Raw genomic sequence first — 14,291 nt, forward strand, 5'->3', positions numbered from 1 at the left:
CAAAAAGGCACAGACACTACTCCACTTCCTGCGAAGGATGAGAGAAGAGCCGACCTCCCCACATCGGCACTCACCACCTTCTACGGGGGTGTCATTGAAATCATCCTGACCAGCTCTGTCTGGCATGTCAGCTATCAAGCTGAAGACTAGAAGGCAGTACAGAGAGTGGTGAGGACGGCAGAAAAGCTCATAAGATCACCCCTACCTGTTCTCCCTACTACCATCAGGGAAGCGCTAGCCCAGCATGCGGTGCTGCAAAAGCACACTGGGAAACGACTTCTTTCCACAAGCCATCAGACTCCTCAACGCACTGAAGAAAACCACATGAATAACCAAGGACACGGGAGAATATTCCATGAACACTTCTTTCACCATGCCACTTACACTTTACTCATTGCACCTTGTATACAGCATCTTCACACCACCTGTATGAACTCCTCCTGCCGTGTGTGTGTGTCCACTGTGTTTGTGTATTTATTGTCCATCAGTATTATTTTACTTAGTACTTATTATTGCACACTGTTTGGGTGTCTGTATTTATAGTATGTATCAGTCTGTATTTAATGCCAATGCCTTATTTTTAGTTATTAGTTAAATGCACATTGGAGACTGGTCAAACACAATTTCAAACTTTGTGTTAACCCTCTTGTTGACCGTTCACACTTTATAGTGTAAAAGTAAACAGAAATAAATTCACATTTCATTCCTGTCTCGTTCACTTCTTTCAGCAATGTATGTGGCCTACATGCAGGGAAGCTGACAGGGGGGACAAAGGGGTCCGTTGACCTGGGCCCAGTGAGACCAGGGGTCCAGGAATGGGTCCTCATTACATTGTATGTAGTCTATGTATTGAGTGGGGGGCCCTTTCAGATGACTTTGTCCTGGGCAAAGCCAAAGCTGTCAGCGGCCCTGATTATGTATGCACAAACACTGGTTATGATGGTAGGAAAATTTTTCTCTGTTTTCTGATGTCCTTTTAATTAAGACAGGCCAATCTGGAACCTCTCCTGGATAAAGAGGTAAGCTTCAATGGTGTGGTCACTCCTAAATCATAGACAGACATGGAGTATGGTAGGCCTATGGTAATGAAGAAATCGTTTTCTCCAATAAAACAAACAAATAGCCTATTGCTATTTCAAATACTATTTCATATTTTTTCATTAATATCTGCTCTTTTCAAGCTGGCCACATAACTGTGGTGAGGTGACACTCATTACTTCAAAAAGTCGGGAATGTGTTGCTGATGTACATCGTACAACTTTTCTAAGTAGCCTATATCATGTCTTACCAAGTGAACAACCTCGCCTAAAAGGGTTTTTTAATTATTATTTGTCGGGTGTGTTAATATCCTGGAAAGGATAAATCTGTGGTTTAATCATATAGCCTACCCAGTGTTAACAGTGACCTCGATACACACAGCTAGGTGAGGTAATGCCAACGCATTGACAGTATATATTCAGGCAATATATACAGTATTTACTGTCAATGTGTCAACGTTGTGTTGAAATCAAAGCATTTTGGCGACCTGATACGTTATGACAAATCTGTGCATAGCGACACGAGTTCTAAACAGTAGGCTACAATGTCCGAGGTACGGGAAGACAAAGCAAAATACATATTGGGATTAGAAAACGTGTGATTTATCTCACTTTCTTACATAAATTGTTGAGAATATTATGTCAGTGGAATGTTCAGTGAAACGTTTCTCTGGGCACGGGATATTTGAAAACATGGAGCCTTCATCCGGAAATGGCCTTGAAAATGACATCATGCAGTATCCCTTCACGATTGGCCAATACGGCAAATGCCGGGAACGCCCATGGGCGTGCTTGCATTAAGGGTGGAACTGTTTTACTGCAGCTGGACCCTTCTCGCTAGACACCTTAATTTCCCTCGGGATCAACAATAAAGCATCTATGCTGTTCTTCTGTTCTCTATTGTAGGCTACTCTTCCAAACCCACTCTTCTTGCCTCTGAGCCCATATCACAGGGATAGTAATATTCAGGCTCAGTGCCTGATTTCAGGCTTGGCAGAGTTTGTCTGTAACATAAACATATAACGCATGACTCATGTAACATACATTCATGACCCATTACAGGGTTCCCCCAGGATTGTTAAACCTAAATTCAATGCTTTTAAGACCTTTTTTAATGCATGTTCACATAAAATTTAATACTTTTATCGCACCCATTATTTCAATAATATTGAACGAAATTCAATTAAGAAAGCGCGTATCAAATTCAAACCTCATTACTTCTTAAGAGATTACCTCTCTGTTTGGCACAAGAATGTACATTTATGGAAAATACAATTAAAACACATGCAAAGTTGCATTGTAGCATCTCAGATTTATTTACTTAAACACACCCCAGAATTGAATTCAAAAGCTGCTTCAAAAGCACTATTTATTTGTTAATTGCAGATTACCGACTTGCTGTGATGATCACCGATCAGCCAAACACAGAAAGAATTGGAACATTTGCTGTTTTTTATAGGCTATTGACATTTTCTAGGATGAAGTAGACCAATCATAGGCCTAATCATAATTTGCACATGTACTGTAACCTATATTCATACAGTAGGCCTATATGTCTTTCAACATGTATTAGCCAATATAATGTAAACCTATCAGACTAAATTGGAGTAGACCATTATTATTGTTGTTGGGCCTAATAATTAGGCCTAATCGTTTTTCTTCACTCCATTATAATGACGTTCAAAAAGCATAATTGCCTACATTTAAATGTATCATTTACATTTGAGCTTTAAACTGACAATAACCCACTCATTTTTTGAGTCAACAAGTTATTGGTCATAGGGCTAGTTGTGCAAGTAATGACCCCCCTTAGTAAGGAAATGCGCCGTGAGCCCCCCCTATTCATAGATGGGTCAGGTCTCCTGGTTTAGCAGCGCATCGATTAAAACAAGATCAACTAAGTAGTCGTCTTTTTTCCGAACAGCAAGGGGAAATAGTTCAGAGACGGGATTTGATACGAGTCAAGTTTGCTACCAACAGGTATAGCGTGCCCACGCGTTGGTGTGTGGAGTGCACTGTAGCCGTGTGTGACGCGTCTGTGGTTATTATTGGCCACCTCAAAAATTCAATGCAAGATTTTAAAAAGAGGCTAAATGTTGCATGACGTCGCCTTGTTTTCTGCTAACGCTTTTAGGAGCTCCTCAAACAAGAGTGTGTTAATTAATGTCGGTGGTCGTTTGTGATACATCTACTAGTTGCGACCAATCGATAGGTCTGTCTCGCCAAGTAGCCTAATTGCGTTTGTAACACAGCTTTGTCATGAAATTGAAATGGCTACAAATGACAGCGGTGGATTTCTGATTGCTCCTTAAGTTTGCTTCACAACGTTCAATAGCCTTAAAAAGAATACCCCAAGAAAACCGGTAACACTCCACAACATCAGTTCTCCACTGTTTGCATGAACACAATGAAATAAATATAAAGGGGGTGTGGCTTTGATCACAACCTGCTTCTCGAGTTCAACTGGTGCTTGGACGGCACAAATAAAACTTTGCTGGTTAGTGGAAAAAATACTTGTGCGCTACGTCGAGGATAGATAATTGTTAATGCTACACTTCCCGTTGTCGCTGCAGCACTCAAGGTTTGTGCACGTGTTTACAGTGCAACGAATGGACGTTCTGTGCGTCATCTTCATTATGAAAAAAGCCCAGCGTAAACGTTTTCTTGCATAGTGTGCAGCACGCCTCGCCGTCATTCGGCACAGATTTTACCCAAAAGTATTTTGGATCCTGCAGCCACTTGGGGTTAAACCGGCACTTTCCCATTCTTCACCTCACCTCATCAAAAAATGGCGCCGCTGCACTCTAGATTTGTGTTTACAGTAGCGTTCTACAACTAATCATGGGTATTGACGTTCTGTGCGTCATCTTCATTATGAAAAAAAAACTTCGTCCTTTAGGTTGCACACTGAAATGTTTTTTGAAAATTTAATGCCGCAGTGAAAAAAATTCCCGACTTTTAACAGCTAATTCAATGCTATTAATGCTCTTAATGCTGGATAACTAAATTCAATGCCTTTTTAATATTTTTAATAACCCGCGGGAACCCTGAACTAGGTTTTTCTTCTTTCAAAAAGGGTTAAACGATCAGGCTCAGGATATTTTTTTTACGATCAGGCCTGCATATCATCTATGACCAGCCTGAAAGCTCAGCCTGAATCCCAGGTTGTCTTGCATCAGTAGGCTGCATTTTGTACTAATGCAAGATGGGCTGCACATGGATCTATGGGGTGGGAGTGTTGCGGAACCGAAACGAATGGGGGGAGACTGGGGTTGGTTGTCACATGTTTTACTTGAATCTAATTTCAGCCGACAGCACAAAAGCAGTTGACCAAGACGCAAAATACTGGCGGTATCATCCAGGGGGCAGAGAGCACGTAGCATTGGGATGCGGAAATTGGGAATACAGATGGCAAGGAAAACAACAAAACAAAAAGAGGGTCTCCCTGGGCAAGGAAAGAATACTGCTGCTACTCCTGTATGTGCATGCTCCTTTTTCAAAGTGCAACAAGGTAGTAGGTGAAACGGACTCAAGCAGGCACAGGAGGCGGACTTTCTTTGGACGGCAGTTTATTTCCTTGACAGAGCAAAAGGGCATTACTGCAGCATCCGAGCCAGGGAATCGCTTTTCTGACTCCAAACATTTTAACACAGCAATGAAACAAAATACAATTCACAACTGGAGACATACCTTGACAGAGCAAAAGGGCATTACTGCAGCATCTGTACAATAAAAATAAAAGTAACATTCAGTTTCACGAAGGACCGTATGCAACGTCATAGTTCCAGAGAGGGAGAGAGGCAAGCAGAAGGCTCAGGCATGGAATCATTGCGGTTCGGAAAACCGATCAAACATTCGGAATTCTAAAGTACCATGCCACCAGAATACATGCATATACAGTGCCATATAACAGTGATACATAGTAGACGTAAAAATGATGTGAATTCTCATGCATACTTGCATAATTCATCCACAAAACGAACACTATGCTAACGCATCTACTGCAGGTGTAGGAAGATGCTAATCTCCCAAAAGAGCCTCGTGGTTAATAGAAAATGTAAATAACTTTCTTTACAACTTAGTAAATTTCCTGCATATCCCCACAGCGTGTACACAATTACATCATTAATGAGATACATCAAGTAGACAGTTTACATTGCATTTTACGAAGAGGAAACAATAATTGAAAACAGAGCACATTAAATAGTAAACTTACCCGAGCCAGGGAATCGCTTTTCTGACTCGGCTACGGGAACCCCAGAGGATCAAAACGCAACAGACCTGCAGTTCTCCGAAGTGCCACAAGGTGTCTCCAACAAACAATATTCTGCTCAATAATGGCAAAACTCATAAAAACTATATATTTCTCAACAGCATTTTCAACTCTGTTACATAGGCCTATGATCACAAATGTTTGAAATTTCGGACAAACTCAATGAGACACTCTTGCTGCCATTGTCGTTTTCATATCAAGCACACGCGTGGAACTGCGCAGTCTATCTTACGATCGCCCCCAGCGAGTTTGAAGACATTGCACCTGACGCACGCATTTGGCTGCCGTGTCCAACGCGCGCGAGATTGCCATTAAATACGCATGTTAACGCGTTCATGAACGAATCGTGCACGCACTCGCGTATCTTGCAGCAAGCATACTGGCACCTAGAGTTGTCACAATGTTATTCTAATGGGGGGACATGGGAAATTTTAACATGAAATAAAAATGATACAACATTTTTATTTCAATGAAATATGAACCTAGCTCTAAAACTGAACCTAGCTTTAAAATGTTCTAACCACAATGCATCAAACTGCTGGCATGTGCGCATTCTCGCTGCTTAGCAAAAGCAGCTGCTTCATCACGATCGTGCCTATTAAGGTTGTTCGTGACGGAGTTTTTTTCTGCCAGGCAGTGAGCATGCCCACTGTGTCTGTCCGCGTGAAGCATCCTGGTTAGTATTTCTGTCCACGACGCAGTGTAAGGGAGTGACCTCTGCACCGCAGTCATGTTACATGGCAATAAACGATCACAGGAACAAATATTTTTCTAAGCAGCGGCGCAGTCGCCTCAGAGCAACTGCTCTGGCATAGGACCTCCTCCATCGGTAATCTACACTGATTGGCAATCATCTATCTGACGTAAATTGCGGGTGTAGTCCACATGGCTGGGAGACAGTTCACTCGCTGCTTCAGGTAGGAAGCAGCATTTTTTATGACTTGTGATATCGTCGTTAGTAAAACTGTCCATCTTGTTTGCCAAGCATTCAACCCAACTATTATTAGACCAAGCAGATCTCATTGTGATCAAGCAAATGCCTGCTTGGTGGCGTCCAAGCCTATTAATATTACCAAACATAGCAGGCAGATTCCGTAGACCCGGATCCATTGCCATTTCATGGAAACATTGCTGAGAAAAGGCGCGTGTTCGAGCAGGATATATTCATAGCAGCGGCCCTTTCAGATAAAGATGTCAGAATCCGAGTTTAAAGACGAGTTCACCAGAGGCGGGACGCTTTCCAATATGCGACCTTGCGTCCTGCACTTGGGCTTGTGGCCCCATGTTTTGCTGATGCCCCTCCTCCAATGGAGAAAACAATTAAAGGACCAGTTCAGTCAATTTCAATATGCTGTTGTATTGCTCACGCTACCCTTGACTAGGGGTGGTACTGTTCACAAAAATCACGGTTCGGTTCATATCACGGTGTCAAGGTCACGGTTTTCGGTTCTCTACGGTTCTTTTTTTTAGTTCATGATAAATGATGCACTGGGAATATTAAACAATATTTATATAACTGCAGTTATAAAGTGATGTATAGGCTTATAATGTGAAAATGGTGTGATTTTAATTGTGTCATCCTCTGATTGGTCTTATACGCAAATGTTTTAATCAGAGAGACTGGATAAGATACTCCTAGAATGTCTGTTTTACTTATTTTTGTGGGCAGTACATGAATTGCGGTTTGCGACGGATGGCACGGTTCGGTTCGGTATGTGTGTGAATTGTACGGTTTCGGTTTTCGGTGCGGTTTGTGCCATCCCTACCCTTGACTTATCAGCACCCGGTAATGCCACATTTTTTGGCTAAGCCCTTTTCGAGATATGAGCTAATTTAATGGGGGCAGCGTTTGTTTACTTTTTTTTTTATTACATAGGCCTACTCCAAATATTTTCCCAAAAGGTACCAGTGTTTGCTAGTTGTCTGCTGATGTTGTATAACCTTTTGGATGTTTTTGGGAATAAATAAAAATCTTGTGTTTTTTTCTTTTAAATGTAAACAAAGCGCTGCCCCCATTACAATGACCAGGAAAAGGCTGAAGAAGAAAGAAAAAAAAAACTCAGGTACTGACAAGTCCAGGGTAGTGTGAGCATTACAACTGCATGTTGAAATTGACTGAACTGGTCCTTTAAGTTTCCCCGCTGTCAGCCTAGCCAAAACATTATTTTGGGGACTATTCTTCATTTACCATCCTGTTTGAAAATGAGAAAATGTCTTTACAATTGAGCTTTTACGGATATTGAAATATAATGCTGTTGTCATGTCAGTGATGTCATCTTGACGTATTACTTCCTGGTACGAGGCCACAAGCACAAGTGGAGGACGTAAGATCGCATATTGGAAGGCACCCACAGACTCGCCTGTGGCATAGCCAATGACAGCATGAGGGCAACTACTCCGTGACAAGTGACCTAACATTAACGAGACTCATTGACATGTGCCAATGTAATGTCACAAACAAACCGGTAAAATGCACCAAAATGGTGAAGCTATGTTAGAAAATTAATTGTGTGACACATCAAAAGGAATAAGAAAAGGGGAGTTTAAGATGTTTTGGCCGACTCCCGTGAGATGTTTATATTCTACCTGAGCTTTGGTCATACCAGAACCATGAGGTCCATGATTGACAAGACAATGGCTAATCTAAATTCATGAGAAAAAGGTCAAAGGTTATCTACCAAAATAATATCGGCCACATTTGTGATGTCGCATTGCTGCTTTTGCTGTGCCGTCCTGTAGCGAAGGGAAGTGAAGTTGCCCAGCCGATACTCGAACCTGGACCTTCTGGGGTACGCTCTAGTAAACTGGGGCTCATTGGCATGACAATTGCCCAGCCGAGTCTCGAACCTGGACCTTCTGGGGTATGCTGTAATAAACTGGGGCTCGTTGGCATGACAGTCAGAACACACCCACAACCCTAGTGATGGTCATTCCATCATACTGCCTTCCCCTTTGGGAAGTGCACCCATGCGCTTCACACACCCATGTCCCTCACCTAACTGCCCATATGCTTCTCCCACCCAGTGTGCCCCATCATTTATGCTTCACCCAGCACTGGGGTCCCTTGCACCGGGGTCACCAATCCTATGGGTACCTCACATGGAAGGGGTCATCCCTATGTTCCCCAAGTTCTATGTTCCCCGCAACCAGGGAACTTGGGACCCTTTTTTCAAAAAAGGGTTGTATGTTCCCCGCTGCTTCCAAGTAGACAGCTGCCACATGGCAAAGCACAGGTTGTTATTGCACCTCTGACAGGTTAGGTTTAGGGATAGTTTTGGTAAGGGCACAAATTTACAACTCAGAAACTGCAATACTGACAGGTTAGGTTAAGGGATGGTTTTGGGAAGGGCACAATTTGAAAACTCGGAAACATACAATGCGGGGAACATAGAACCCTTTTTTAGGAAAAGGGTCCTAAGTTCCCCGGTCCCATACAAAGACGGGAACATAGGACCTGGGGAACATAGGTACGCTCCTGTGGTAGATTTTGGGTGATGTTCAAAGACATAATAAACGAAATAAGCAGGCCTATGTGTTGGATGAGTTTGCGGCTCTAAGGGACCTAAAGGAAACTTCTATTTGTGGTTTTGAGCAGGCCCTGGGCCACTCACGCAGCTGTGAGCTGTGGATACCTTCAGGACTGGGTGCTCATAGCAAACATTCCAGAGTACCCGTTTGTCAAACAACTATCTGGCCTGTCATCTGGGCTGGCGGTCCCCATCCTTGAGCCACTATGGGTCCTCTGGGGGACCGCAGGGCCTAAGAGCTGAGGCAGGGAGAAAATACGGGTAACTATATCAGCCTCAGACAACGCCACCAACTAAAGAATCAGGAGTATTAGTGTATCTTGACCCCTGTGAGTCCACAAACATAAAGGACTAATAGAGTGATAGCTGGTTCACCATTAGTATCAGTACTACAGGAAAAGAGGATCACAAAACCATATGCACACACATATGCACAAGGTATGTGCACACACTTGCACACACTCAGAATGTATTGTATGTCACCCACACGGAATTCCACTAATATAAATCTGTCCAAGGGTACAGTACGCAAAAAGACGACACGGGTGCCGGTCCGTATATGGTACCGGTTCACGTATGATTCTTGTGGATTGTATGTTGTTGGACTGTGCCGGTATGTGCAAATGTTCAAATGATACCATGACATTGTACGCCACGTACCAGGAGTGAAGGCCTAACTCGAGGTGAAGCAATACCACTTATGGTTGCATATTTTTAATGCCAAACATAGGACAGAAATCCTCCATTGTGAACTTCCTCAAATACCCCAAGACGTCGTAGTGTGGGGGGTTCCTAGGGTATATATTATGGCGCTTTGCCAACTGGACTCCAGATCACTTTGCGAACGATACCTCACGTATCGGAAGCAAGCTGTTTTCGGGTTGGCCAACTCTTCACTCTTGGTACGCTGGTGGCTGTTAGCAAGAACTTTGATAGTTGGGTCATTTATAGCAGTTCCGTGACCGTGGAGAGGAAAGGTTCGTTTCTCACTGGATTTGTCATCTATAAAGGTTAAATAAAAAATTGAGCCGGGGTGCCCCTCACAAAAATGTGGGGAATTTTTTTTAGAGCCCTATATCCCAAATGGCTGCTGCCAGCCAAGCTGTAAAATAGCTTTTTAATGGTTTTGCCCACAATTCTGCATAATACATCGTTTCTGAGACTATTTGGGGCAAGAAATTCACAAATGGTGTAGATTTATTGATTTGACCTATTTTTGACCTTCAAATTCAAGATGGCTGCCACTTTTGGCTCTTTAAATGTCATTTTTTTCAAAATCGTCAGAGAGCCTTAATATTAGGCTCAAATGAAAGGTCTGCTCATACTGAGTTCAGTTGTGGACAGTAAATTACAAGTAGGCTATGCAGAAGTCATCTGAAAGGTAAAAAAAGATCAAGGTTTGTGGTTGATGAGAATTAAACAGTCGGGTCATAATGTGACGTTCCGTGACCATCCTCTGGCAAGGATGTTTTGATGATTGATTTGACCTCTATGGACCCTTTAGAAAAGGTTTAGCCCCCATGTCCCTCCCAAAAATCCCGGCATTTTTTGCTAGAGACAAATGGCATCCAGCGCCATTTCTAAGAAATAACTTTTGATCTGAATGACATAGAATCATGCATGAAGGCACTTTTTCATACAACTCAACCATGAGGATTCAAAATCTGACATCATTTTGATAATACAAATTTGTTTTGGCCGTGAAATTCAAGATGGCTGCCATCTAGAACAGTAGTTTTCAACCTTTTTAGGCAGTGACCCCCCAATTCAAGTTACTCCATTTCTCATATATAGATATTGAGAAAGTATCTGATCTGCCAGCCCACAATGCCTCACATTATGAGGAGTAGTGGGCTTGTAGATGGGCAATTTTCACAATGTTTGACTTCTTTGATAGCCTATTATTTGACAATTTGGCAATGTTTTTGGCATTGTGTGATGATTATTCTGGATGGTCTTTAAAATTGAGAGTCCTTACATTGACATAAAGTTACTCTACTCTACATGAACACCTTCCCCCACAAAAAAGGGGATCTCAACCCACAGTTGAGAACCACTGATCTAGCACATAGAAATTTTGACATTTTTCAAGCATTCTTGCATAAAGAAGCTCGTCGAGGGACTCAAAAGCAAGAGCTGCTGAAATGGACAGAAGTGCTCTCAAAAGTAGTGATAAGCCTGGTTCAAGATAGTCAACTTGAGCTCCCTGAGCTGCAAGAACACCATTTTGTTGAGGAATGTGTGGCCTTACTCACCTTATTCAACCCCACTGTCATATACAGGAAGATGCAAGGGAGCAAGCTCATCCAGAAGATCTCCGTCCAACCTATTGTGATTAAAGAACCCCATGTTGCTCTAATTGACAAGGGCATGATCTGGAGGATGGCAACTCCATTGGACACGGCACGGCACATCATACAAGTGGTTGGGCTGTGTCAAAAAGGTGTCATCCATCATCCTTGCCCGCCATTCTCATTCTCACCGTGTAACCAATGTCAATGATCCCTGCGATACAACATGCTCAACAGAAGATGATGAGCGAGACCTGCACATACAGGGAGCATCTTTTGCAGGATATGGCACGGAATCTGTGGCTGAACAGACTTCTCTGGTTAGCAAAGACTGAGTGCAAGGGGTGATGGTCATTGTCCATAATAGAGTCCAGTCTGCTCAGTGTCCTTTTCTCAGTTGTGGTACTGAGAGCCTCCAGTTCTGTGCCAACAACAGATCCCACTTTCCTCATCAGCTCGTCCAGGCCATGTGTCATCTGAGAAGAGCTGTTTGCGTTCATGAGACTGGTGATCTATGCACATAAAAAGAGTAGCACCATGGCTGAAGCCTGTACTTCCAAGTGGAAGACCATGAAGAGAGTCTTTTATCTGTCTCCCTTCAGATGCAAACAGCTTACGCCAACACTGCCTTCTTGACAACTACTTGGCGTACCTACAGCGCTACTCCACACTGGCAGGCAAGAATGCTGGAGACACCTTTTGGACATAGTCCAACCAATTGTATGGTGTGGCGTCCTGTGTCTGCCAATCTACTGATGGAGTTGCCATATTCCAGATCATGCCCATGTCAATTAGAGAAACATAGGGTTCTTCAATCACAATATGTTGGAGGGAGATCTTCTGGATGAGCTTGCTCTTCTGCGTCTTCCTCTATATGCCATTGGGATTGAATAAGGTCACACATTCCTCAACAACAGTCTTCTAGCAGCTCGGAGAACTTTACACGTTTGACTGTCTTCAAACCTGTCTGTGGGTCGAGACCCCTTTTTTTGGGGGGGGGGGGGGGGGGGGGGGTTGGGGGTAATGTAAGGACTCTCAAAGTGAAATACCATCACTGCATCTAAAGCTATCAACAAACAATGCTAAAACATTGGCCAAATTGTCAAATAATATTTAAAAAGCCGAACATTGTGAAAATCGCCCACCTACAAGCCCACTACGCCTCATAATTTAAGGTATTGTGTGCTTGTAGATCAGCTATTTTCTCAATATCTATGCATGAGGAATGGAGCTACACAAATTGGGGGGGTCCCAGTCCAGTTTTGGGGGGTCATGACCAAAAAACATTGAAAAACGACTGTTCTAGATGGCAAGACATCTTGAATTTCAAAATGTCAAAACAAAGTTGTATTATCAAAATAATGTCAGATTTGGAATCCTCATGGTTGACATGTATGAAAAAGTGTCCTCATACATGATTCATTCAAGATTAAAAGTTATTTCTTAGAGATGGCGCCGGACAACATTTTGAGTTTGCCTCTCTAGCAAAAAATGCCGTGATTTTTGGGAGGGACATGGGGGCTAAATCTTTTCTTAAGGGTCCATAGAGGTCAAGTCAATAATCAAAACACCCTTGCCAGAGAATGGTCACTGAACCTCACATTATGACCCGACCCGACCCGACTAATCAGCAGTTTAATTCTCATCAACCAGAAACCTTCATCTTTTTTACCTTTCAGATGACCTTCAGATTACCTACTTGTAATTTTACTGTCCATAACTGAACTCAGTATGAGCAGACCTTTCATTTGAGCCTAACATTAAGGCTCTCTGACGATTTTGAAAAATTTACATTTAAAGAGCCAAAAGTGGCAGCCATCTTGAATTTGAAGATCAGAAATAGGTCAAATCAATAAATCTACATAATTTGTGAATTTCTTGCCCCAGATAGTCTCAGAAACCATGTATTATGCAGCATTGTCGGCAAAACCATTAAAAAGCTAATTTCTAGCTTGGCTGGCAGCAGCCATTTTGGATACAGGGCTCAAAAAATCTCCCCACATTTTTGTGAGGGGCACCCCGGCTCATTTTTTTATTTAAACTTTATAGATGACAAATCCAGTGAGAAACAAACCTTTCCTCTCCACGGTCACGGAACTTCCATAAATGACCCAATAAACGCAACAACAACGACTGCTGAAACACTGTGTGGGCTGAAATTCTTCCAAAACGTGACGACGGGACCGGGCCCTGAGCCGCCCAGAATAGGGGGCCTGAGGGGCTCGGATTTCGGCGGAAATCCACTTCACTCCCACATGGAATTACGGCATGAGCTTTGCCATTTCAATGCATTCTGGTTACAGCTCTAGTCCCAACTCATTCTGGTCACAGTTCTGATGGACAACTTTGGGTAGTGGTTTAATCAGGTAAATTTTGCCCTTTATTATTACCTGAAATTTTCAAATTTACCTGATGAAGGTCTACAACCGAAACGTCAGTCAGTAAAAGTAAAAACAACAATCAGTGTGCATGAGTTTTGGGTCATCATACAATGCACCTGCTGACTGGGGTGTGCAAAAAAAGTTGTACAATACAACACTCAAAAATGCCACAGTGTTTATAATTGGTCTGATCATGCTTTCAATTCTTGAAACAAATTTTCTTTCAGCTGTGAGGAACAAACAATACGCCTACTTCCTACATACAGTAACCCTGAGCCCTGTTTTGCATTAAAATGACATTGTCAAATTATTGTGGTGGTAACTGCAATTATTGTTGTGATTATGAGTGGTCCTTGCAAATTTTTAATTTGTGGAACTGCACCTTCACCTGCACAAGAACTGTCTGGGGCCCTGCAACATCCAACATGCACATAATACACCCCTGTTACTGCTGCCCCCCATGGAAAAAAACACACACAAGGGCTGCACGATTATGGTAAAAATAACTTATTAATTGCGATTATTTGGGTCAAAATCGGAATCACAATTATTAATCACGATTACGATTACTACTTTTTTTGCAGAATTTTCTTTTAAATTATAACAAAATTAAATGTAACCAAGGTTGAATTATATACGGGATGAACAAAATAAACCTAAATTGTAATACTGTAATTATGTAAGAGGTGGACAGCTTTCTGGCCAGAAACACCAGCCCGTCAGCATGTCCTGGCTTCAAGGACGCTCGAAGGCAGGTCACTATTGCCACGATTAAATCTCAA

Source organism: Engraulis encrasicolus, chromosome 24 (assembly GCF_034702125.1).
Source record: "Engraulis encrasicolus isolate BLACKSEA-1 chromosome 24, IST_EnEncr_1.0, whole genome shotgun sequence".
NCBI lineage: Eukaryota > Metazoa > Chordata > Actinopteri > Clupeiformes > Engraulidae > Engraulis > Engraulis encrasicolus.